Source organism: Pantherophis guttatus, chromosome 6, assembly GCF_059756535.1.
Source record: "Pantherophis guttatus breed Tessera chromosome 6, ASM5975653v1, whole genome shotgun sequence".
NCBI lineage: Eukaryota > Metazoa > Chordata > Lepidosauria > Squamata > Colubridae > Pantherophis > Pantherophis guttatus.
Window position 1 is genome coordinate 2,544,055 of NC_142068.1, and position 26,465 is coordinate 2,570,519.

General features: G+C 47.1%; 1 pseudogene across 1 annotated transcript; it reads right to left on the reverse strand.

Annotated features, from left to right (window-relative positions):
• Window positions 1–703: 703 nt before the first annotated feature.
• LOC117659502 (cytoskeleton-associated protein 5 pseudogene) lies at window positions 704–4,962 on the reverse strand (annotated as a pseudogene). Its single transcript, XR_015728555.1, has one exon. The product of XR_015728555.1 is annotated as a cytoskeleton-associated protein 5 pseudogene (transcript).
• Between the last annotated feature and the right edge of the window lie 21,503 nt (window positions 4,963–26,465).

Below are 26,465 nucleotides of genomic sequence, written 5' to 3' on the forward strand. Positions count from 1 at the left end.
AAGCACGTCCACGCAGCCACAGGTGGACAGTAATGAGGGAGATGAGTCTTGGCTGGATCCTCGGCAGCGTCACAGAGATAACTGCGCGCAGCAGAGGAAGAGGCGTGCCAGGGATTAGGCTGAGTCACTGGACCACACCCACAGGGTATAAAAGAGGGTGTGGTGCCCGGTTCAGCTCTGTGACAAGCAAAAAACGGATATCGGACAACCTTCTTTGTATTTACTGGACTTTGTTGATTATTGTGTATTTGCTTTGTTCCCGGACGAAGGGAGAAACTCCCCCCTCGTGAGTAAACCCCACTGGGTTGCTGCCAATTCTGATACCAGATAAACTGTTGTCGGCTGAGTACTTTAACTGTTGCCTGTCTGTGGGGGTGCGTGTGTGAGACGGGGACAGAACAATCGTCCCAAAGTCACCCAGCTTTTTTTCATGCCAAACACGGGACTAGAACTCACCCTGTCCTGCTTTCTGGTGTCTTAACCACCAGGCCAAACTGCCTCTTACATCTAATCGTATTTGGGGTGTCACCCAAAGATGCCCTCTCCCTTCCACTCTCCATTTCAAGGCAGGTGCTAGACCAGGGCAAAGCATACAACAAGACAACTGTTGTGTTATCGCAATTGAGTTGTAGCTTTGTGCGGGGATAAGGGAAACCAAACCCTGCCCGTTAACCCCAAATAACGCTCCTGCCACCGTAAAGTCTTTTGAGCAAGAGACAGCTGATTTTATTGTTTTAGTTTTTCACCTTGTCAATGACCTTCTGGCACGCAAGGAGGGATTGAGTTGAAAAGTATACCTAGTCCCTTTGTGGACTTTTCTTCTGGGCCTGGAATTCCTTACTTAAGGCATTTGGGAAGGGGAGACCTAACTTCACCCAACGTTCTCGGACAAAATGTTGGTTTTCGGTTTGTTTTCCCTCTCGGACATTATAACCGCTAAGCCGTGTTTGACGTAACTCCGGAAGAGAAGGGAACAGTTTTTCAAGTAAGGCTCTAAATCGGCTTCGGGATGCTTCTCCTTGAATTCGTGGAGATCTTCCAGACCTGCCCTGGCGGTTTCCTTGGAGTTGATCTTCTTGAAGATCTCACCCAACGTTTGGTTGACTTCATCCTGGGCTAGAGAAGAAGAGCCCGACTCTATATCCGTGCCAGGCTGTCCCTCAAAGTGGCTGAGAACTTTCCTGAGGTTGGCTTCCAAATCGGAGTCTCCCCTGTCCTCGATCAGCGTGAGATGATCCAAGATCTCCTCGCCCTTCAGCTTGCAAAGGGTGTGCAGAAGAATCTTCAAGGCCCGCAGCGGATAATTGCTCTGATATTGCTTTAATTTCTCCTTGGGCAGGACCTTCATAAATAGGTGGACATCCAGCAGGATCTGGTCTAGGTAGATGCTGTCGATGGTCTGAGGAAGCCTCTTGGCCGTTTTCCACAAGCACTTGGCCACCATTTCTGAAAAAGCAAAGAGGTTGGCCGAGGCGGTCATGCTTTCCTCGAGAAGCAGAAGCAAAGAACTAAGAATTCGTGTCTGGTTGGACTTCTCCAGAACCTTCATTACCACCAGTTTAGTGGATTGCTCTTCTGGAAGCTCTTCTACCGGAGAATCCAACAAGAAGCTGATGAGACAACTGATGAGGTCCTTCAGCACTCCAGCGGAAGCTTCCTGGGCCAAGATGTCTACCTGGAAGAGGGACACCAGGTTGCAAGTGATGGAGTGATAAAACTCGACCACCTGTTCCTTCCGTGCTTCTTCTTCTGCCGTGACGTGGAGACGGTGGATGAACTTCATCTGCCGGAGGATGGCTATCAGAAATGGGTTGATGTGGCCAGACATGAGTTCCACATTGTCCTCCTGCTCCAGAATCTCCTGAATCTGGACTAAGGCCTCCGTGCTTGTGACAATGCTACCACTAGCCACGTGGCAAATTATCATATTGACATTAGGTGAGACTCTACTCTCAGCCCGAAGCTCCATATTCATCCCCGGTGGGTCTCCACCTGCTGGTTTGGGATTTGGGGAGGTGTCCACCTGGTTGACATTCTCCTGCTCTTGGACAGAATCTGAATAGTCCTCTTCGATCTGGTTTCCAGTTGTGATGTTCTGCCTGGAAACTTCTACATAAGACTTGGAGAGTTGTGTTTTCATTTTTTCCTCTCGGAGAGCCATCGCTCCTGCCTCCCTGATGCTGTCCTCCAAAAGGCCCATATGTTTCTCCGAGATATTCCCAATGACCCGAAATGTTTCTACTCCAAACACATCCCGAGCAGTTGCGATGACCTTCAGAGCAGCTGTATGGACTGCATTGTTGTAATCACCGGTCAAGACAAGGAGTGTTTTCAGAATTTTGCTGGGGTTTGGCTGGCAGACTTCTGGACCATATTTCTTAAGCATCCATCCCAACTCTTTCAAACATCCTACCCGTTGATTAGTGTTCTTGGCCTGGGCTCCTTCGAGAAGAAAAGAAAATGTCTTGAAGGATGGATAGATGAAGAACATCTGCTTCACAATTGCCCGGACTTCTTTGAGGATGGATTCCTTGGTTCCTCCCAGCTTCAAGAGAAGATAGGGCAGAAAAGAGGACACCTCGTTATCTGTCAGCTGGTACTTCTCCTCCATGAGCAGATGGAAGAGTCTTTGAAGGTACTCCAGAGTCTTCATGAGGACCCAAGTGTTGGTGTCAAACAACCGAAGGCTGAGCCATTTCAAGATGAGGTCCAGGCAGCTGAGGACCCCATCTTTCTCGATCTCCAAGTGCTTGGACATCACCGCCAACGCTTTGATGTGGTGCTGAAAGTTGGAATGAAACATCTCCTCTTGCAGCCAGTTGGAGAGACAACCGGACATCTGAGCTTTGAGCTGCTCGATATATTTGCTGCTTGGGGTGCTGAAGTTCCACCTGAGGACTTTCAAAGCCTTCTCCTCCTTGGCCCTTTGCTCTTTGCCTTTGGGGACAATCATAAAGATGGGGCCTAGCTTGCTGGGAACTTCTTTTAAGGCGACTTTGGTTGAGGACTTTGTGGCTGGGCATCGCTTCGTTTTGGGAACGGTTCCTTCTGAGATGGCTTTTCGGACATCCATGCTCAACTCATTGGACCCAACATTTTCAGTCGAGGAGGAAGGGACCGGCAGGCATGGTGGAGGAGGAGCCACATCTGATCTGGACCAAGACTTGCCTCGTGGGAGCTTGGACAGGGTCCTTGACAAGCTAAGGGTGGCCTTGGAAGATCTGCTTTCTTTGACTCTTTCCAGGAGAAGGAGGACCTGTTCCCGGGAAGCTGGTTTCAGCTTGCTGGTAGCTTCACACATCTTCTCAATGCCAAGGTGAAGAAGGAAAAACGGCAGGGCCTCCTGGGCAGCTGTGCGAGTTTCCTCGTGCGAATTCTCCAAGGCCGAATAGAGGTGAGGAATGCAACGGAGAAGATCCGCAGAAGCCGAGTTGGAAGACGGCAGCTTCTCCGCCAGCCAGCCCAGGAAGCCCTGTCTGGGGGACACCATGTCCTTCTTCAGATCCGTGAAGAGCTCATCTCCTTCCAGCCATTCCTTCATGCCAGTTTGCTCGGCCCAAGCCTCGATGGTGGTAAGAGCCATGGGCCTCAAGTTACTTTTGCTATCTTTGAGAACCGCCAGGATGGACATTCCCAGGGTCTTGACGTGATGCTTCAACCCCGGACCCATGGCCTTGGCGAGCTGCTGCAGGACAACCAAGGTCTGCTTCACCAGAGCTTTGTTGGAGTCGTGCAGGCACGCTTTCAAGGCCAGCGGGAGGTCTCCCAGATTGGGCTGGATGGAGGTAATGTCACTGAGGATCTTGGAGACTTCCTCCAGCCCTTCCTTCCGCACCTTCCAGCTGGGGTCCTGCATTTTGGACATCAGCTCTACCGAGATCTTCTGTCTGAGGTCCACCGTGTTCTTCTTCCAGTAGGGTTGTGCGTCTCCTCCCTGCTGCTGGTTGGCTGAGTTTCGACAGAACCTGCAGCGGCCTCGGATTTGAGGTGGGGGGCTTTGGCCACTCAGCTGCTCGAATCTGGCATCTATCTGGGCCAGAACAAGGGGTCTTTCATTCTCAAAGAAGACCCTCAGAGGGTTCCCCACGTAGAGGAAGATCACGCCGAGGAGGTTGAAAGCAGAGGTCCTCACGTCCGGATGGGCCGCGGTCAAAGAAATCTTAATGTAGCCGACAAACATTTTGGCTTCCAGTCCATCAAAGCCAAAATCTCGGATGGCTTCAGAGAGCCAGTTCAGAGTTTCTGCATGAGTTCTGGGGCTATCTTGCAAGAAAGCGGCTTCGGTTACTTTCTCGGCCGTCCACGGCAAGCCGCAGGCCTCGGCCACCGCCATGAGGGCTTCCTTGGTGTCGCTGCTGCAGATGACATCACCGATCTTGTCCACCAGGTTCCCCAAGACGAAGCGAGCGGACGTTCTGGAGAAGTTGCCTTTGCGGGCGATGAGAGTGACGATGTGCAGCTTCTTCTGCATCACTTGGAGTTTGGTTTCGTTCCAGCCGGGCTCTTTGTGGAGCAGCCTGACCAACGCTTGGCAGGGCACCTGATGGTTCTCCATCTCTTCTACGGCTTTCTCCAGGGCCTCGAGGCAGGAGATGCGCTCTTTCCAGTTGCTGCTGTCCAGATGTTGGAGGCAGGACTCTGGGAGGACTGCGGCAGCTTCCAACTCACATGTTTCTTCTGGCAGTTCCTTCTCTGTCATGTCCCTTGGCATTAGCATCTTGGCCGTCTCTGTGTTCTAGAACCTTGGTCGGCCATGTGCAACATGGCGGCTCAGCCCTCCGTCGGGTGGCGATCAGCTCGGTCAGCGCCGAGGACATTCCGAGAAACCAGGTAGATAGCCAAGGTCTCCTTTCTAGGGGAATCTGGCTTGCGACCCCCACCTCACTCTGCCCTCCCCAGAGAGGAGACGGTGGTACCCCACTCTTTGGGGAAGAGGGCCTTCTTACGCGTCTGCTACTCCGGCTTATCAGTGGTGAGCTTAGCTTGAAGACCCACAGGGGGCCTTTGTGATGTCACTGATGCCACAACAGAGGGAAGAAAGGCTCCAGGAACAAGGAAGATGTCACTGAAAGAGTACAATGGTCACAATTCAGTGTGGAAGATGGGGAAAAGAATCGCGGTGTAGCCATAGAGGAGTTTCGGATGGCTCATCAAAGAAGGAGCTGGAATCTTCTTGAGATCTTGAACAGTCAATGTTTGAAGATCTGGTCTACCTCAAAGGACTTTTTTAAGAGGCAACTGGACTTCCTTGTTCTTCCTTGAAGACGTTTGTCTTATCATCCAAGAAGTTTCTTCAGTTCTGACTAAATGGTGGAGAATGGAAGGATTTATATTCCTTGCAGACAGCTGGTCGTTTGCATCCTTTGAGAGAGTCGTTGAGGCCACTTGGAGGTTTGTCTGTGTCCTCAGGGTCACCTGAGCGGTGCAAATGGGTGTGGAACCTTCTTGGAACTGGTGAAAGGACTGGATTGTAAACAGGAGATACGTTGCGTCCTATTCTGAGGGCCCAGATAAATCTCCAAGTGGCCTCAACGACCCTCTAAAAGGATGCAAATGACCAGCTGTCTGCAAGGAGTATAAATCCTTCCATTCCCCACCATCAAGTCAGAGCTGAAGAAGCTTCTTGGATAAGAGGCGAAACATCTTCAAAGAAAAACAAAGAAAGTCCAGATGCCTTTTTCACTTTTGGGACTACCATGACCTGAATGACTGAGAAGCTCCATAGGCAGACCTGGAGGGAAATAGTAATCAGGTTCAGTGGCTACATTCACACAACATACTCAACCCAGTTATAAACCTGTTCCTATTTCTGGGTTTCCACCATCTACTGACTCACAAACTAAAGTGGTAGGCTGTGTTCACACCATATTCCAAGCCACTGTTTCCCATGTTGAAGATGTGTGGACGTCAACTTCCAAAATCCCCCAGCCAGCATAGAAGTGGAAATCCACTTGTCTTCCAATTCTCCATTCTGGGAGTCCACAGGTCTTCAACTTGTCCAGTTGAGAAGACTTCACAAAACCACAAGCCACGAAGAACAATGCAACCAAGCTTAGCAGGTTGTCTGAATCCAGCCTCAAGACCATTAACCCAGTTAAGAATGTTGTTAAGCCTCTACATCTTCCACAAACCCACAACCAATCCCTTCCTTTCAGAGATGGTTAGAAACCCTTACCTACCTTCCATGTTGGAACTGCAGAACAAGCTTTGATCAATGTCCATCTCCAATGTCTTGATGGACACATCTCAGTAGGTTCCTACTGAGGTCCAACGAGTCTGGATTGTCGAATTGGCTTCCTAATTTGGCCTGCAGGTTGGGATTTTCTGGTAGCCAGATCTGACCCTGCTTAGCTTTGACAATGAGCCAAGGTCATCTAGATCAGGGGTCTCCAACCTTGGCAGCTTTAAGACTTGTGGTCTTCAGCTCCCAGAATTCCTCTACTGGCTGAGGAATTCTGGGAGCTGAAGTCCACAAGTCTTAAGGTTGCCAAGGTTGGAGACCCCTGATCTAGATCATTGTTTCTCAACCTTGACAACTTGAAGATGTTCCCAGAATTCCCAAACCAACATGGCTGTCTGGGGAATTTTGGGAGTTGAAGTCCACCCATCTTCAAGCTGCCAAGGTTGAGAAACAATGATCTAGATCTTCTTCCTTCTGTGATACTGAAACCCAAATTAAGGTCTACCTTAATTCAAAAGAAACCCCCAAATTTCTCCCGGTTGTTGCATCTAGGACCTGTGTTGGCTTCTTGGGTGTCTTCTGGGCAGGGTTAAACAAAAGTCGAGGTGGCAACCACAATAGTCCAATCAAAGCTGCACCATTCATGGAAGGAGCTTCCATCATGCTATTGTGGCCCCCATCTTGACTTTTTTGACCTTGTCGGCCAACAATCCTGAGACAAAGAAAGAATCATCCCTTTCCGTCGGTTTGCTGTGAATCTCAGCTATTCCAGGCCTTCTTATTTTATTTTATTTTTTTATTTTAAGAGCTGGGCGCTTCAGATCAGCCCCATGGCGTCATTGGGGATGAGTGCAGTGGGAGAAATATTCTGCTTTTTTCTCCTCCTCCTCCTCCCTTTGGTCCCTTTCTCTGCCTACTATTAATGACCCTTTCCTAATTAATGCCGTTTTAGCAGGAAGCACATCGGCCGCAGAGCATTGCGTCACCTGTTTGCGTTGTCTGATTTTTCCAGGAACTCCTCCGGGGGCCTCGCGGACTTTCTTAGAAATTTTTCAGAACAAATAGCCTCTGGAAGAGGGTCGGCCTCTTGGCTCAGCCCACCCCAAACGCAGAAAGATAAATTGGGGGAGTGGGAGGGTTGCATGCATATTTTTTTAAAAAAACAAACAAACAAATTGCACTCAATTAAATTGACCCAGATTCTAAAGAGCCATCAAAAGATGGGATTCTCTTTCGGCTTGAAAAAACTGGACATCAGTGTGTGTGTGTGTGTGTTTGTGGTATATGTGTGTATATTCCCTACAAATAATCAATGTCAAATAATTTCACAACTGGTTCTCTGCCCTAATGACTGGCTGGGTGGGCGTGGCCACAGGTGTGACAGACAGCACTTGGCCTCCTGCACCCCCGAGAGCAAAAACAGGTCGCAGGGGTGCGCAATGCCCCCCACTCCCCATTTTTGGCCTAGTAGGCCTCCCTGCAGTCTCCTGGGAGCAAAAGTGGGCTGTGGGGGGGGACACACCCCTTTGCGCCCTGTTTTGGGCCTAGTAGGCCTCCCTGCACTTATCTGGGAGCCAATACAGTCTGCAGGGAGACTCCTGGAAGGGGCGGAGAGGGGAGGGGCCAGCCACGAATTTAACAACCGGTTCTCACGAACCGTCACGAACCGTCACGAACCGGCTGAATCCCACCACTGCCTACAGGTAGTCCTCAACCACAATTGAGCCCAAAATTTCCATTGCTAAGCGAGACAGGTGTTAAGTGAGCCTTGCTCTGTTTTACGACCTTCCTTGGCACGGTTGTTAAGCGAGTCTCTGTTGTTGTTAAGTGAGCCACAGGGTCCTTACAAGAATCTGGCTTCCCCCGCTGACTTCGCTGGTCCGAAGGTCGCAAAAAGGGATCACGTGACACCGTTCCCCCCCCCCATGGGGTGCTGTGACTGTCATAAGTATGAGTCACTGGCCAAGCGTCTGAATTTTGATCAGGTAACTGCGTGGAGGCTGCGCCTAAGGGTGAGAAAAGATCATAAATCACTTTTTCTTTTTTAGCATTGTTGCAACTTCAAACAATCACAAAATGAATGGTGTTTAAAAGTTGGGGAGATTTATTTGTTTGTTTGTTTATGGTTTTTATATTTATTTTTATAAATAAATATATGTATCATTATGATTATTATCTTTATTCATTAAATATGAAACTCAGTCAACTGAACATTCAAAAATGCATCACAAATAACATTGACTGGTCCTCATGGTTGATACGGGTTGCTGCCAGCGTCCTAGGGGTCAACCAAGGACCTTCTTAAGATGTACGATGTTCCGAGTAGCGCAGTTTTCTGCTTTTATAATTAATAATTATTAATAATAATTATTATTAATTATTAGTAATAATTAATCAATTTATATGCCGTCCTGAGTCTTCAGAGAGGGGCGGCATATAAATTGAATTTATTTTATTTTATTTTTTTGCTTTTAATTTATATGCCGCCCTTCTCCGGAGACTCAGGGCGGCTTACAATGCGTTAAGCAATAGCCTTCATACTTTCGTATATTTTTATACAAAGTCAGCTTATTGCCCCCACAAACCGGGTCCTCAATTTACCCACCTTAGAAAGGATGGAAGGCTGAGTCAACCTTGAGCCTGGGGAGATTCGAACTTGCAGTAATTGCAAGCAGCAGTTCTTAATAACAGTGCTTAGTCCACTGTACTACAGGCTCTTTTTAGTTAAATAAAATTAAAATAATAAAATAATTATTATTAATTATTATTATTAACAATAACAATTCTTTATTATTTTTTTATAAATAACTCAAGCTGTACTTATCCAATATATCCCATACCACCTTCCTCTTCCTATTTCACCCATAACAACAACCCTGTGATGTAGACTGGACCGAGAGAGACAGAGGGACTGGTCAAAGTACTATTTTGAAGGGGGAAAAAAAACAAGATATAAAACCGAAAGTTGCAAATCTATTTGAGGCTGCTTCCTACGTTCTCTATTCTGTTCCGTTGCTAGGAGTTCTATGCTAAAACAATTACTTTATTATACTAATAGTCAATTACCATTTCTATGGCATTATTTCCTCAAATACTATACGGTATAACCATGGGATGATTGTTGCAATGCTTCCTCTTTCTTATTACGTTTATTTACTTTTACATGCAATCAACGCACTATAATTACTATTATCTTGTCCAATTCAGGACAAGAAGCAACGGAGGGAAACTAACAAAGGAGAGAAGCAACCTGGAACTAAGGAGAAACTTCCTGACAGTGAGAAAGTTACAATTAACCAGTGGAACAGCTTGCCACCAGAAGTTATGAATGCTCCAACATTGGAGGTTTTTAAGAAGAGATTGGACTACCATTTACCTCAGCTTTACCTCGAAGCTGGCTGAGGAATTTACCTCAGCCATTTACCTCAGGGGTTTTCAACCTTGGCAATTTTAAGACTTGTGGACTTCAACTCCCAGAATTCCTCAGCCAGCTTTGCTGGCTGAGGAATTCTGGGAGTTGAAGTCCACAAGTCTTAAAATTGCCAAGGTTGGAGACCCCTGATTTACCTGAAACCCTATAGGTCTGTGATGGTGAAGCTATGGCACATGTGCCACAGGTGGCACGGGGAGCCATATCTGTGGGCACACGAGCATTGTCCTAGCTCAGCTGCAGGGCGCATGTGCGTGCCGGCCAGCTGATTTTTGGGCCTTCTGGGCCCACCGGAGGGGTTTCCGGAGGGCCTCTGGGGGCGGTGGGGAAGGCCATTTTCAGCCTCCCCAGGCTCCAAGAAAGCCTCTGGAGCCTGGGGAGGGTTAAAAACAGGCCTACTGAACGCACTGGTAACTTTTTTGCCGTCACGTGCCAAAAGCGGGGGGAGTGCGGGGGGGGAAGTCGCACTTGCATGCACGGGGGGGAACACGGGGGGCATTGAATTATGGATGTGGGCACACACACATATGACCCCCACACACGCACTCCCCCCGCTTTTGGCACACAACAGCAAAAAGGTTAGCCATCACTGGTAGGGTCTATTGTTTGAGCAGGGGGTTGGACTAGAAGACCTCCAAGGTCCCTTCCAACTCCGTGATTCTGTGAATCAATGGAACAGCTTGCCTCCAGAAGTTGTGGGCGCTCCATCACTGGGGGGGGTGCGGGTTAAGAAGAAATTGGACAACCATTCATCTGAAATGGTATAGGGCCGCGATGGCGAACCTATGGCCTCTCTGATGGCATGTGAGCCATCGTCCCAGTTCAATTCTGCTGCGCACGCGCGCACGCTTCGCGCCAGCCAGCTGGTCTTCGGGTCTCTGCCACGCATGCGTGGGGGGCGTGCGTGGGGGGCCCGCATGTGCACGTGCAGGGGGAAGGAAGCAGGGGTGAAATCTAAAATTTTTCCCTATCGGTTCTGTGGGCGTGGCTTGGTGTGTGGGGGGGTGTCCTGTGACTGAGTGGGCGTGGCCAACTCGATGTCACTCACAGCCACGGCCACTCAGTCACAAGACCCCCTCCCATCAAGCCACGCCCAAGAACCGGTATTCTCCTTTTTTCCACGGCTCCGTCCACCCGACCCATTCCCCGGAGTCGGGGAATGCCCCATTCCCCGACTCGTACTGCTCACCTTTCTCCCGCGGCTGATGTCAGGGAAGACAAGCATCTGAAAGATACCGGAGTCGCTCACTCTCCTTTAGTCTTAGTCTTTAGTCTTTATTTGATTTATATACTGCCCTACTCCCGAAGGACTCAGGGCGGTGAAGGGCCAAACAATAAAATACATACATACAAAATTCAAAAAAAACAGAATAAAACCGAATTAAACAAATTTGGCCCAGACAGATTTAAAACACCCCAATCATTTAAAAAACAGATTAAAATTTACATATTAAAAGAGAAAAAGGGGGGAAAGATTAGGCCAAGCCCACTTAGTGGAATAAAAAGGTCTCGAGAGCGCGGCGGAAGGTGCGTAGATCCAGGATCCTCCGTATCTCCGGGGGGAGCTCGTTCCAGATCGTGGGTGCCCCCACAGAGAAGGCTCTCCCCCTAGGGGCCACCAGTCAACATTGTTTGGCTGACGGCACCCGGAGGAGCCCCTCTCCATGAGAGCATACCGGCCGGTCGGAGGCTATTGGTGGTAGTAGGCGGTCCCGTAAGTAATAGGTGGTAATAGGTGGTAGTAGGCGGTCCTTCTTGAATGAGCCGCTCTGGTCCACGCGCCAGCTGCGCAAGCGCACACCCAACTTGCCGCTGAATTAAATAAACGGTGTGCATTTGTGCAGCCGGCAGATGGACTAGAGCGGCTCATTCAAGAAGGAGAGTGAGCGACTCTGGTAACTTTCGGGCACTTGTCTTCCCTGACAGCCAGCCATGGGAGATAGGTGAGCAGTAGGATACACCACGTGGCAAAGGGCGAGCAGGCAGCGGCTCTGCAGCAAGGCCGGAGTCTGGGAATGGTGCATTTCCCGACTCCGGGAAATGGGGCGGGTGGACGGAGCCTCCAGCTGCTATTGCTACCAGTTCTCCGAACCACCGGCCATCATCGCTACCTACTCGTCCGAGCCGGTCCGAACCGGGAGCATTTCACCCCTGGAAGGAAGGCATGTGGGGGGCCACACATGCGGGGTCAGGGCACATGTAGGGGGCTGCATGTGCATGCATGGGGGGCGTATGTGCAGGGCCTTGCATGCATTGCATTTCGGAGGTTTGGGCGCACACGCGCGCATTCACGAGCACACTTGCGCGCTTTCGGCACTCGATCCGGAAAAGGTTAGCCTGTTCTGTCCCCAACCACACGCACACACACCAACAGACGTTCAAGAGTTAAAGACCAAACCAGCCGGCAAAATCCTTTTCCTTATGATAATGGAACTTGGCAACAACCTAGTGGCTGCCTGCCAAGAGTTTATTATTTACGAAGAGAAGATAACTTCTCCCCACTCCTGGTACATCAAAAGAAACAGCTCAATAATTACAGAGTAATTCAAGTCCAGAGATAATCCAGCAAAGTCTATAGCAAAAAGTCCGGCAATGCAGAATGGCTGGAAGCTTTCAGCTTTGTTCGTCACAAGGTTTGAGTGGCCACCACGCTCCCTTTTATATACTGTGGGGTGTGGTCCAGTGACTCAGCCTAATCTCGGGCACGCCTCTTCTTCTGTTGCGCGCGCTTATCTCTGCGACGCTGGCATAGATCCAGCCAAGACTCATCTCCCTCATCACTGTCCATCTGTGGCTGTGTGGACGTGCTTGGCCCCGGCCCCATCTCTTGCCCTTCGGCGGACACCGAAGGCATTGCCAGAGAGGAGGGTCCTGGAGAGAGAGGCCTTGCCAACTCCTCTCCTTCACTCTCGGAGTCCTCTCCTGCCGATGACACAGACTCAGGTAACGGAGCCACAACATAGCCATCACTGGTATAGGGCCTCCTGCTGGAGCCGGGGGTTAGACTAGAAGACCTCCAAGGCCCTTTTCCAACTCTGTGATTCTGAATTCTCCATCAGAGCCGGCTACTTTCCATCAGGCAGGAAAGCAGGCTGTGGCAGAGCGAGGGTTTTCTTTGCCTTTTTCCCTGTGCAAAAAAAAAAAAAAAATTAAGATGAAAGACGGAGAAATAAATATCCTCTCTTGGTAAATCAGGAGTTGAAGTTTTCAGTCCCGGCAGGTGCAGCGTGTTCTGTTGGCAATTAGGTGTACAGAGACTCCAGATTACGCCTCAATCATATTTTTTGCAAGGAGCATTTCCTTCGGCTTCTGCAGGGCCCCATTTCTCTGAGCTCAGCTGCCGCGCAGGGACCATATGGCTGCTTCGGAGCGGGCGGGGGTTGGAAGGGAGCCGAAATAAATTTGATTTCCTTCAGTCTCATTTCTTGGAAAATTAAATAGCGTTGGCTTGCTTATTCGCCCTGGTAATAATAATAATAATAATAATAATAATAATAATAATAATAACCCTTTCCTTTTGCTTTACATTGCATTACTTGTCTCACGGAAAAGTTTGAGGACGCCCAAGAATAACCGAACAAGAGTTGGAAGGGTCCTTGGAGGTCATCTAATCCAGCCCCCAGCTCTGACAGCATTTCAGACTTCTCCAGTTTCCTATCCCTTCTCATCGCAAGAGAACTGCTAAAACCTGCTCAACTGCTAAAAGTTGTAGGAGTTTCATCCCTGGAGATTTTCAAGAAGAGACTGGGCTGCCAACTGTCAGAAATGGTGTAGGAGTCTCCTGCTTGGGCCGGGGGTTGGACTAAATGACCTCCAAGGTCCCTTCCAACTCTATTATTCTATATTCAATGGAACAGACATTGCCTTCAGAAGTTGTGGGAGCTTCATCACTGGAGGCTTCAAGAAGAGACTGTGTCAGGCATAAATGCTCTGCCCGTGCCAGGGATCAGCTATAGCGCAGTAGTGCAGGGGTTAACTCAGACTCCCACCTGGTCAGCTCCTCCCATAGACCCCTCCTTACCTGAATCCCCGCCCACAGGTATAAAAGGTGGGCACACTACTCCATGTTCCAGTTCCTGATGCATTCCAGAGATGATGTGATGAACCTACAAATAAAAGGAGATATATTTTACCTGATGACTCAAGTCTCTTTATTGGGCCTGATCCACCATTCCTTGTAACAAAATGGTAGCAGAGGATGGTTGGTAAGGCCCAAAGATCCCAAGCCACAAGACAAGGACCCATACCTACCTGCAGAATGGCGACACCTCCGAAGCAACGGGAAAGCAACCCATCGGACTCGCCAGGGAAGGCAGGAACCTCGACCACCCCCAAAACCACCGCGACGGAGGAAAGGGGGGAGATCGAAAAAGGAAAAAGGGCCCACCACCACGATCAAGAGGAAGAGAAGCTGCGACTCGACGTCCTACAGCTGCTGAAAGAACGAGCCGGCGACAAGAACCTCCTTGCCGACCTGCGGAGCTTCATAATCGACCGCGAGGTGGCAAGGAGCGAAGAGGGCTCGGACTCCGAACTCGAGGAGCTGGACTCGGTGAGTGGATCGCCCAAAAGGGCACCCCCAACGGCCACCGAGCCCCGAAGCCCCGCTCCAAATTTGAAACGGCGGCTATCTTTGTCCACGTGGTCGGACAAGATGGCCGACCCACAACCAATCAACATACAAAATTCAAAATGGCCGGCGCGCGAAAAATGCCGGACCATAAACAATGATGAAAGTGACCAGGGAGAGGGAACCGAATCCGACTCCGACCCCTGGTACACCCCCAGCGAGCGGCAAGTGGATAGGGCCATGAAGACCCTCGCCGCCGCCTTCGGCCCAGGCCTCAAAATCACCAAGGAGAGGCCGGAGAGGCCAAAACGGAAGGAAAGGCGAGGAGAGGGACAGCGGAGCACCCACCCGAGAGCCACCGACGCCCGCGATGATTCACCAGCCCACCTTCGCACCCCAGGGACACCGCGCCCCCGATCGCCCAGGCCGCGCACCCCGGACCGCATGGATTGGGGCAGCTACTTACAACCGTCGCCGGATCCTCAGCACCGCCGAAATCTTCATTCCGGAGCTGCAGCTGCTGAACGACACCTCCCGGAACACACCTGGACCCCCAAGGCCGAGGCCGAGGCCTACCCGACCGGCAGAGGCCTCTACAGCGGAGCCGCGACGAACAGGTCCTTCCTCGGCGACGGCGGAGCTGAAATGGACTTCGCGCATGCGCTCTTCCGCCTAGAGGAAGAAAAAAGAAAAAAATTACAAAGCGGGACTTTTAAACTGCCGGCAAGCGTTCCCATGCCCTACTGCTGCTATAGAGACATAAGGAACCATGGACAGCAGCCAGCAGTAAGTAATTTTACCACTAGTGCTGGGAACTTACCTGTTCACTTTCCCAAGTTGAGGATGGATGGGGGCAATATCCTAGAGTGGTCACAGCAGCTCCAGGTGGTGTTTCTGAAAGAAAACATGTCTCATTTTATTAATGACCCCCCTGAGAAACCATGGACTTTAGAGCTGGATTGCATGCACCATAAGGCATTCTACCTTTTAATTGCCAGTATTTCCCCCACAATTTACCACTGTATTGGCCATAACCTAACAGTATCCGAAATTATAGGGAAAATGTTTGGATTGTTTTATACTGAGAGTGTGTCCACCACCACACAAATTTCCAAGGACTTCTTTTCCGCCAGACTTAAGTCAGGGACCCCCATGAGTGAGCACCTAGTGTCCTTAAGCGGTACCAGGGCAGAGCTACACCTTAGGGGAGAAGTTATTTCCGACCAAATAATGAAGAGTGTGATAATCAACTCTTTAGACCACTCATGGAATAACTTCCTGACACAATTAGACACCGTTAGCCTAGGGATGCTGTCTGTGGAGAGGCTATCCAACAGGCTTATCGCAGAAGACAATCTGAGGAGGAGCCGCCCCGGCCCTCCCAGAGAACACAAGAGTGAGAAGAGGGTAGTCTTCCAAGAGAAACAACACAACACACCCGAGTGCTACATCTGCGGGTCAAAGGGACACATCAAAAGGGACTGCCCCAAGAACTATAGGGAAAGAGGCAGGCCAGAGCATAAGTACAGGCAAACAGAAAGGCACACATCCGATGAAAGGTATAGGCGTAGAGACTCACCCATCCCCAGGGATAGGAAGGGAAACAGGGACAGCTCACGCGACAGCAGGACAGGGTCCCTATATGGGATAGGGGAGCACACACACACCACACACCAAGACAAAGACACCAGCTCTTGGCTCCTAGACTCGGGGGCTTCCAACCACACCACATACAATCAGAAACTACTCTCATCATTCAAGAAAGAGGATTTCTCTATCAAAGTTGCTGATCAAAACCAGGTCAGAGTAACAGGCAAGGGGACAATCACATTACCAGGCGTAGGGAAAATAGAGGGGGTACTACTAGTCCCGGAAATACCCCACAACATCCTGGCCGCAGTAAAGCTCAGCAGGGAATCAGGGGTTGAGATGATATTCACAAAAGGCAATGTGAAGGTTAGCAAGAACAGGAAGGACATAGGGAGAGTAACCATTAACCAAGGGTTACCCTACATAACTTTCTATGAGGATTACGCCCACAGCATAAACACCAGTTCAGAGAACACAGAAGACACTGACCAAAGCAAGACTGAAGGTGAACAGATAGGCGGGAGAGAGGTAGATAACGATGATAACACGACACCAGAAACACAGCACAACAAACACACCCAAAAGAGACCCTCAATAGGCAAACCAATGCATGACAACTGTGCCCACCTGCTGCATCGCAAGCTTGGACACGCCAGTTTTCCCGTGATACAAAAAATGGCCAATTGTACCGAGGGTGCCATAATAAAAAACTGTGAAAACTACCTCGAGTGCTCGGTGTGCAAGTGTTCAAAACTGAAAGTAAAACCCAGACCCAAGAAGTCGTTACGCGCCGCCAAACAAATATTCGACTTAGTACACATGGACCTGGTAGGGCCCCTAAGGCCATCCATAAATTACAAGAAAAGGTACTTCCTCACCATAGTGGATGACCATAGTCGATATGGCTTCGTCTACACCTTAAGAAAAAAGGATGAGGCCTTCCAAAAATTCAAAGAGTTTTATAAAAGGGTAGAAACCCAAAACAACAAACAGATCAAACAGATCATGACCGACAGAGGGTCTGAGTTTTTATCTAAGGACTTCTCACATTGGCTCAGGTCCAAAGGCGTGATTCACTTTACGTCGTCCCCGTTTTCCGCCTTTCAGAACGGGGTCGCAGAACGACGGAACTCCACGCTACAAACGATGGTCAGGTGCGCCCTAGAGGACGCGGGCATTGGCCAACACTTCTGGTCTGAAGCCCTGGTCTACTCTAACTATACATTAAATAGAACATGGTCCAGTGTGATAAACAAAACGCCCTACGAGGTCATGTATAACAAGAAGCCACAGATAGCACACCTACATGTGTTCGGTGTAACGGCTGACGTCCACATACCCAAGCAGTTACGCAGGAAAGGGGATAAGGTGTCCAGAAGGCTCAGGTTTATGGGATACGAGCCAGGAACCAAGGGCTTCAGGTTTGTGGACAGTAATAATAGGTTTGTGATCTCTAGAACAGCGGCATTCCATGAGCAAGCCAACTGGTCCAGATTGCACCTAAACGAGGTACCCACCGAGCGGGAGGATAGTCCCATCGAGCAAACCCAAATCAAAAACGAGACAGCAAATAGACAGGAAGGGAGCAGGCCCAAGCCCGACCTCCAAGGCATCAAGGTTGAGGGATGGAAAGAGAATCATCCCAAGATAAGTGTCGAATCACTGACACAAAGAGAGGCCAGATATCTGCATGACACTGAGCAGGCAGCAACCAGGCCTGTCAGGTCAACCAGAAACCAGCTGCCAAAAAGGTTGAATGATTACGTGATGCACGTGCACACAAACCACATTACGCCAAACTCCTACGAAGAGGTACTGAGACTACCCCAGGGGGAGAGGGCAAAGTGGGAGTTAGCCATGGCCAAAGAACTGGACAGCCTGAGGAAGCTGGAGGTATACACCCCCACCAAAGTCCCAGAGGGCAAGAACACAATAGGCACCCGGTGGATATTCAAAGTCAAGAACTTAGAGGGGGGCCAAAGCCTATACAAGGCAAGATTAGTTGCCCAGGGGTTTGCTCAAAGGTTTCCGGAGGACTACACAGACACCTATTCGCCCACCGTAAGAACAGAGAGCGTCAAAAGCGCCTTGGTCATTGCATCCTTGCTAGGGCTGGAGGTGCACCAGTTCGACGTGCAGACCACCTACCTGCACGCCAAACTAGACAAAGAGATATACATCAGAGCCCCCCACAGCAAAGAAACCAACAGAGGGGACACCTGGTTACTTCATAAGAGCCTGTATGGACTAAAACAATCAGGCAAACGATGGTACGAATGCCTGGTAGAGGCCCTGAAGTCTATGGGATTCACGGCGACCATAGCTGACAACTGTTTCTTCACCAGGAAAGAGGGGGACTCACCAGAATACATCCTAGTTTACGTGGATGACATTCTATACATCAGCAAACACGAAGCCAACCGCAACACCTTCGCCAGCAGGCTGAGCGAGCATTTCACCCTAAAGTACCTTGGGAGGATAAACCGATACCTGGGGGTACAAGTCAACCAGACGCCAAAAGGTTTCCAACTGTCACAGAAAGAGAAGATAGAAGAGTTACTCCATAAGTGCAACATGGCAGACGCCAAAGGATGTGATTCACCCATGCAGGCGGACTTCCTAAAAAACATGCATGATGAATCACCCGAATTTGGAGATAACACGCTGTACAGGTCTATCATAGGCTCCCTCCTGTATATCGCTAACTGGACAAGACCGGACATTGCCCTATCCGTCAATTTACTATCCAGGCACGTGAGCAAACCCACCACATACCACTGGGACGCAGTGAAAAGGGTGCTAAGATACCTGAAACAGAGTGCCAATGCATGCTTAACCCTAGAGCCTGAGAAATCCGAAGAACCCATCCTCTCATGCTACGCTGACGCTGACTGGGCCGGAGACGCCAAAGGCCGCAAAAGCACATCTGGGTACATATTCTACTTAAATAACTGTCCGGTGCATTGGTACACAGGCAAACAAATCTTGGTGGCAACCTCGACTACTGAAGCTGAATATATATGCCTTTCCAAAGCCGCCAACAATCTCATCTGGTTCGACGACCTACTCGCCAGCGTGTGAAGAGAACCAGCTTACCCAATAAACATCTACGAAGATAACAAAGCCGCCATAGAGATATCCATGTCCGACGCTGTAGGGCAAAGGTCAAGGCACATAGACATAAAGTACAAGCACGTTAGACAGCTCTCCAGAATTGGTTTCATAAAGGCCATACACTGCGATACAGAAGAACAGACCGCAGACATACTCACAAAACCACTACAGGGCAAGCAACACTCACACTTAGTTTCTAAGCTCAAGATCCACCCCAGGGTACCAACCAGTCAGTCAGGCCTACAGACACGGGTCAGGCATTTAGAGGGGGATTTGTCAGGCATAAATGCTCTGCCCGTGCCAGGGATCAGCTATAGCGCAGTAGTGCAGGGGTTAACTCAGACTCCCACCTGGTCAGCTCCTCCCATAGACCCCTCCTTACCTGAATCCCCGCCCACAGGTATAAAAGGTGGGCACACTACTCCATGTTCCAGTTCCTGATGCATTCCAGAGATGATGTGATGAACCTACAAATAAAAGGAGATATATTTTACCTGATGACTCAAGTCTCTTTATTGGGCCTGATCCACCATTCCTTGTAACAGACTGGACAGAAATGGTGAAGGGTTCTCTTGCTTGGGTGGGGGGTTGGACTAGATGACCTCCGAGGTCCCTTCGGACTCTCTTTAATCTGTTAAAAAACCAAGGGGCTTCACTTCAAATCTCAGACGGATTCAGACAATTCTGTTCCGAAAGAGGATTTTATCCTCTCTGACTCCCTCTTAGTGGGGAAAAAAAAAAAAATCAGCCATCTGGGTGTGAGTTTCTTTCTTTTCTGCAGATTTTGAAATAGAAGATGGGATAATGTTGCATTCAGGGTCTCGCAGAGATGCGTAAAAAAAAGCTTGGTGGCTTTCGAGAATCCTTGCACGATGTGATTTTCCCCAAATCCAGACGCTGAAATCTCCTACTTGTTTCGATAAGAAGGTCTGTTCGAACCCAGCGAAAGCCAAGCTGCCATGCATTTTGGATCCACAGGGAAAAAGTAGCAAGCAAAACCAACTGAATTAAATACAGGTAGCAGAGCTGATATTCAGCCGGTTCGGACCGGGTGTCAGACTTCGATACCATCTCAAAATAAATGAATTTCCAAACTGACAATCTTTAAGGAAATCTTTTCTTTAATTGAGCACAGCCACCGGATCATGACTCGATGCGGACAAGACTGACCTTTTGCCCCCCAATCCCTCCCTTTCCGATCCCCAAATCTCTGCTTCTCATTGGCTATCTTCCAAGTCATTCTTCAGACTTCTTGTCTCGTCATTTCCCAGGAATGTCTCCCCCCCCTTCATTTCCACGACAACCCGACTTCAAAGGGATTTAGCAGGCAAAAGTTCAGAGCTTATCTCTCTCTCCCCTCTGCTCTCTATGCCAGCGTCGAAGCGCTGACATCTGGCCCCTCTCCCTTCACTCTCCCAACGGAGCCTGTGTGAGATAAACAACAAGTTTAGTACCTCACCCCCTCTGAGGGGGTACCCCACCCCCTCCCGGCTTGTTCAGATTTTGGCGAACTGGTAGCGGCGACTACAGCATAATGCTGTCCTATTTAGCCAGGTTTTTGAGGCCAGGCGTATGCGCGGAAAGCGTATGGTCAGTGAACCAGTGATAAGAACATACGAAACCCACCGCTGACAGGTAGGCCTTGATTTACAATCATTCATTTAGTGACCGCTCCAAGTTACAACGGCACTGAAAAAAATGAGACTTGGGACTGTTTTCACACAACCGTTGCAGCCTCCCCCTGGTCACGTGACGCTTGGCAACTGGCTCGTAGTTTTATGACGGTCGTAGCGTTCCAGAGGTCCCGTGATCCCCTTTTGAGACCTTCTGACGACCAAAACCAAATGGGGAAGCCAGGTTCACTTTACGACCGTGTGAGTAACGTGACAAGGGCAGCGATTCGCTGAACGACCGTGGCAAGAAAGGTCTTAAAAGGGGCAAAGCTCACTGAACAACTGTCTCGCTTAGCAACACAAATTTCGGGCTTGATTGTGGTCATAAGTCGAGGAATACCTCTAATAAAAAGCCGGAAATGATATGATGTGGGTATATGCATATAAGATACGTGGGCATATGCAAAATTTTGTATTTATTTATTCTGTCATGTTTAATTAGTGTGTATTGGAGGTGGTGACCTTTTGAGAGCTGTATACAATGAAGTTTTATTCTAATGTATGCTGGTTAGTGAATATTCAAAGTGAGCATAAAGTTATTCTTTGTGTCTATCTATCCATTTATCTATCTATTGTCTATATCTCTATCACTAGCTCTCTGTCTCTCTCTCTCTCTCTCACTATTTATCATCTATCTCTATATCACTTACCTCTCTATCTATTTCTTTATTTTATTTCTTTATTTATAAATTTTGTATTTGTTTATTTATTTTGTCATTTATTTTGTCATGTTTACGTAGTGTTGGAGGTGGTGACCCTTTGAGAGCTACATGCAACGAAATTTCATTTTAATTGTATGCTGATTAGTGTACATTCAAAGTGACAATAAAGTTATTCTTTGTATCTGTCTGACTGTCTGTCTGTCTGTCTATCTCTATCTATCTATCTATCTATCTATCTATCTCTATCTATCTATCTATCTATCTCTATCTATCTATCTATCTATCTCTATCTATCTATCTATCTCTATCTATCTATCTATCTATCTCTATCTCTATCACTATCTCTCTAACTCTCTCTCTATCTTATCTATCATCTCTATATATATCCCTCTATCTATCTATCTATCTATCTATCTATCTATCTATCTATCTATATCTATCTATCTATCTATCTATCTATCTCTATCTATCTATCTATCTATCTCTATCTATCTATCTATCTATCTATCTATCTCTATATCACTATCTCTCTAGCTCTCTCTCTATCTTATCTATCATCTCTCTCTATATCCCTATATCTATCTATATCTATCTATCTATCTATCTATCTATCTATCTATCTATCTATCATCTATCTCTATCTATCTATCTATATCTATATCACTATCTCTCTAGCACTCTCTCTCTCTGTCTTATCTATCATCTCTCTCTCTATCCCTATATCTATCTATCTATCTATCTATCTATCTATCTATCTATCTATCTATCTATCATCTATCTATTTCTTTATCTTATTTATTTATTTATAAATTTTGTATTGATTTATTTATTGTGTCATGTTTACGGAGTGTATGCTGGAGGTGGTGACCCTTTGAGAGCTGCAGGCAACGAAATTTCATTCTAATGTCTGCCGATTAGTGTACATTCGAAGTGACCATAAAGTTATTCTAAGTCTAAGAAATGCTAATAGAAAGCAACGGGATTTTTTTTGCTGGCTTGCACCTATCATGGATTTTGCACCAAAGGAATCCAGAATTGCACCTAAATAGAACATAGAATGGATAGAACGTAGAATAACAAGAGTTGGAAGGGACCTTGGAGGTCATCTAGTCCAACCCCCTGCTCGAGCAGGAGAACCTATACTACTGTATAACGGCACTTAATGCATTTAATGTTGGGTCTTTTCTGTTCCTATCAAAGCACATTTCTCGGTGATGCTCAGGTGAGCTGCGTTAGTCATTTATCTCCAAAGTGGAACAAAGCAGATTACAAAAAAAAATAATAAATAAAAATAAAGCAGCCAGAGGCGTCCTTTTTGAAGTCACGAAGCCCGTCGCTTCTGTGACTGATCTCTATTTCTTAATTTCCATATAAAGAATCAATCGATTTTTTTTCTTCGGTTATACTTTGAAGGTGGGTTGACTGGATGCAGAGCAGACACACAAAGCCATTTCCTTGCAAGCTCTTTAAATCGATGCCATGGCTGAGTTTCTCGCACTATTTACGGCTAAGGTTAAAACGATTTTGCACAACCTGCAAAGTTTTAATCGATATGAATGTTGGTTAACATGGTGTGTGAGCTGAATGCATGTGTCGTTTGTGCGTTGCGCAAATCGAGGCCTTTTGCTTCTTAGGAGATCCATGTTATGTGAAAATTCAACAAATGTATTTATTTGATAACTTTGGTTAAGTTTGTGGCATACACAGAACTGCCCAGCTCATTGTGTTAAGATGTTTCTTAGTTTTATGAGTAAGTGATGTAGTGCTTATATCACACTGGACAGCCTATATACAGTATTGGCCAAACCTTTTGGGGAAAGTGTATTTTTGAGGTTTGATGGCTAATAACACAACTTTTTCTTTTAGAGTTTCAAGATAATCCTATTCCACTGCTGGAATGGCCTGGGAATAGCCCAGACCTTCACCCAATGGAAAATCTATGGAGCCGACTAAAGAAACTGGTTAGTCAGAAGCGACTCAGCAATAAAACCCAGTTAATAGAAGCCATCATTCAATCTTGGTTTCACATTAGAACAGCTGCAGAACTCAAAGACTTGGTTCACTCCATGGGAAGACGTTGTAAGGCCGTCATTCATGCTAAAGGTTACTCAACTAAATATTAACTGACATGGGGATCATTTTTGTATATCTCCTTTTTTCTATGGTGATAGTTTTTGTATCTCTCATTTTTTTTCTACGTGTTTCACTTTTCTTCTTTATCCTGTAACTGCTATTCTAATAGCAAATCCTTCCTAAAAGTTATTGCATTACATTCTTGATTAAATTATCTTTCCATGGATATATCATTTTATGGTACTACTGCAAAAAAAAAAAAAAAAGTGGTGTTATTAGCTAGTTTTAGAAAATACACTTTTCCCAAAAGGTTTCCACCATTTTGGCCACTACTATACATTCCTATGAAATGGTTATTTTTCAACCTCGGCAGTTTTAAAAAGTGTGGACTTCAACTCCCAGAATTCCCCAGCTTCCAGTGTGGACTTCCACACTTCTTAAAGTTGCCAAGGTTGAAAAAAATACTGCTATAAAAGAATAATCCATAATCTATAAAAATCCCTCTGTCTTCATAAAACGACCATTCATTTCCCCTTAAAGATTTTAAAAAACTGTTTCTGCTATAAATTCTGATTTTAGGCTATGGAAAGTATCTGAAAACACAACAGTAGATGAATCGTCAACCACGATAATTTGTGTATTTTTGCTAGAAACTTCCAAGAAGGATTTGATTGCAGGAAAAAGTTTTTAATTTCCATATTTTTTTCTTCCCTGACTTTGCATCTTTCTCTAATTAAATGGGTTAATCCAATGCCTTAAATCAACACCCTCACCCAAAAAAGGTTCAAAATACTATATGTAAACCAGTGGTGGGTTTCCATTTTTTTTACTACCGGTTCTGTGGGTGTGGCTTGGTGGGCGTGGCATGGCATGGCTTGGTGGGCGTGGCTTGGTGGGCGTGGTAGGATACTGCAAAATCCCCATTTCCTCCCAATCAGCTGGAACTCGGGAGGCAGAGATTAGATGGGGGAGGGGGGCCAGTCAGAATTTTTACTACCGGTTCTCTGAACTACTCAAACTTTTCGCTACCGGTTCTCCAGAACTGGTCAGAACCTGCTGAAACCCACCTCTGATGTAAACAGATATTTTCAAAGCTCTATTGTGCTGTCTGAATGGATCCAATGATCAACCATTCCAAAGGGTTGCTAAAAGTAGAAATTGAAGCAGGAACAAAATTGTTTGGCTTTGTCTTCTTTTTCCAGAACAGTTTTCCAACTTCACAGACTAGCTGGGATCTGAGTGAAATTTGATAAAGGAAATTGAAGTAGAATGAGACAGCCCAGTGCTACATTTAAGTGGTAGAATAGAATAGAATAGAATAGAATAGAATAGAATAGAATAGAATAGAATAGAATAACAGAGTTGGAAGGGACCTTGGAGGTCTTCTAGTCCAACCCCCTGCCCAGGCAGGAAATCCTACACCACTTCAGACAAATGGCTGCCCAATCTCTTCTTAAAAATTTCCAGTGTTGGAGCATTCACAACTTCTGCAGGCAAGTTGTTCCACTGGTTAATTGTTCTCACTGTCAGGAAATTTCTCCTTAGTTCTAAATTGCTTCTCTCCTTGATTAGTTTCCATCCATTGCTTCTTGTTCTACCCTCAGGTGCTTTGAAGAATAGTTTGACTCCCTCTTCTTTGTGGCAACCCCTGAGATGTTGGAACATTGCTATCCTGTCTCCCCGCTCCTTCTGTTCATTAAACTAGACCTACCCAGTTCCTGCAACTGTTCTTCATATGTTTCAGCCTCCAGTCCCCTAATCCTCTTTGTTGCTCTTCTCTGCACTCTTTCTAGAGTCTCAGCATCTTTTTTACATCGTGGCGACCAAAACTGGATGCAGGATTCCAAGTGTGGCCTTACCAGGGCCTTATAAAGTGGTATTAACGCTCCACGTGATCTTGATTCTCTCCCTCTGTTGATGCAGCCCAGAACTGTGTTGGCTTTTCTGGCAGCTGCAACACACGGCTGGCTCAGATTTAATCCACTAGGACTCCAAGGTCCCTCTCACAGTTACTACTATTGAGCAAGGTACCACATATTCGGTACCTCTTCACCATCATTCTAGGAGGCCTTCCTAATTACATTGTGCATTTTGTTTTTCTTCCCTAAATGTAGAACCTTGCTTTTTTCACTGTTGAATTTCATTTTGTTAGATAGCACCCAATGTTCAAGTCTGTCCAGATCCTTCTGTATCTTAAGTCTTTATCTTCTGGAGTGTCGGCTATTCCTGCCAGCTTGGTGTCATCTGCAAATTTGATGAGTTCCCCATCTATCCCCTCGTCCAAGTCATTGATGAAGATGTTGAAGAGCCCTGGGCCTAAAACAGAGTCCTGGGCTTCCCCACTGCATACTTCCCTCCATGTAGATGCAGTTCCATTGAGGACTACATCTCCTAGTGGTGCATCATCCTACAGGTAACAACATTAGAGCCTGCTTAGCTACTGAGCCCGGGCAACATTAATCACAGATCGACACTTAAAGCTTGTAAAATCTTTTGCTTTCAATTCTACAGAGAGAGAGAGAGAGAAAGAGTTTCACTAAAGTATACGGAGGGGAGTTGAATTCACGCAGCAAGTTTAATTTAGACAGATGTTGTCATGTTCACACTAGATGTAAACCTCATTGGTGTTTCACTGGATATTTTAATATTTTTAATATTTAATATTTTCAATGACTTGTTTAAAACCAGCATACAAAATTGTTTAATTCGCTACCCAGATTAAGCGTGTTGTGTGAATAAAAGCATATTTTTATAACTTCTCAACCCTCATTCTGGGGAAGCATTCCTAATTATGTTGTGGTTCTACTCACACAACTTGCATCACCTGGCTGTTAACCTCTTCACCGTCATTCTAGGAGGCCTTCCTAATTACATTGTGCTTCTATTCACACAACACACATTTCACCTGGGTGTTAACTTCTTAAAACCTCATTCTAAGAGGCCTTCCTAATTTCAGATCCGTTATTTGAAGGATTTTGCTCAATTTTTGTATTGTGTAAAAAGCAGAGGTGGGTTTCAACAGGTTCTGACCAGTTCTGGAGAACCGGTAGTGGAAATTTTGAGTAGTTCGGAGAACCAGTAGTAAAAATTCTGACTGGCCCCGCCCCCATCTAATCTCTGCCTCCCGAGTCCCAGCTGATCGGGAGGGAATGGGGATTTTGCAGTAACCTTC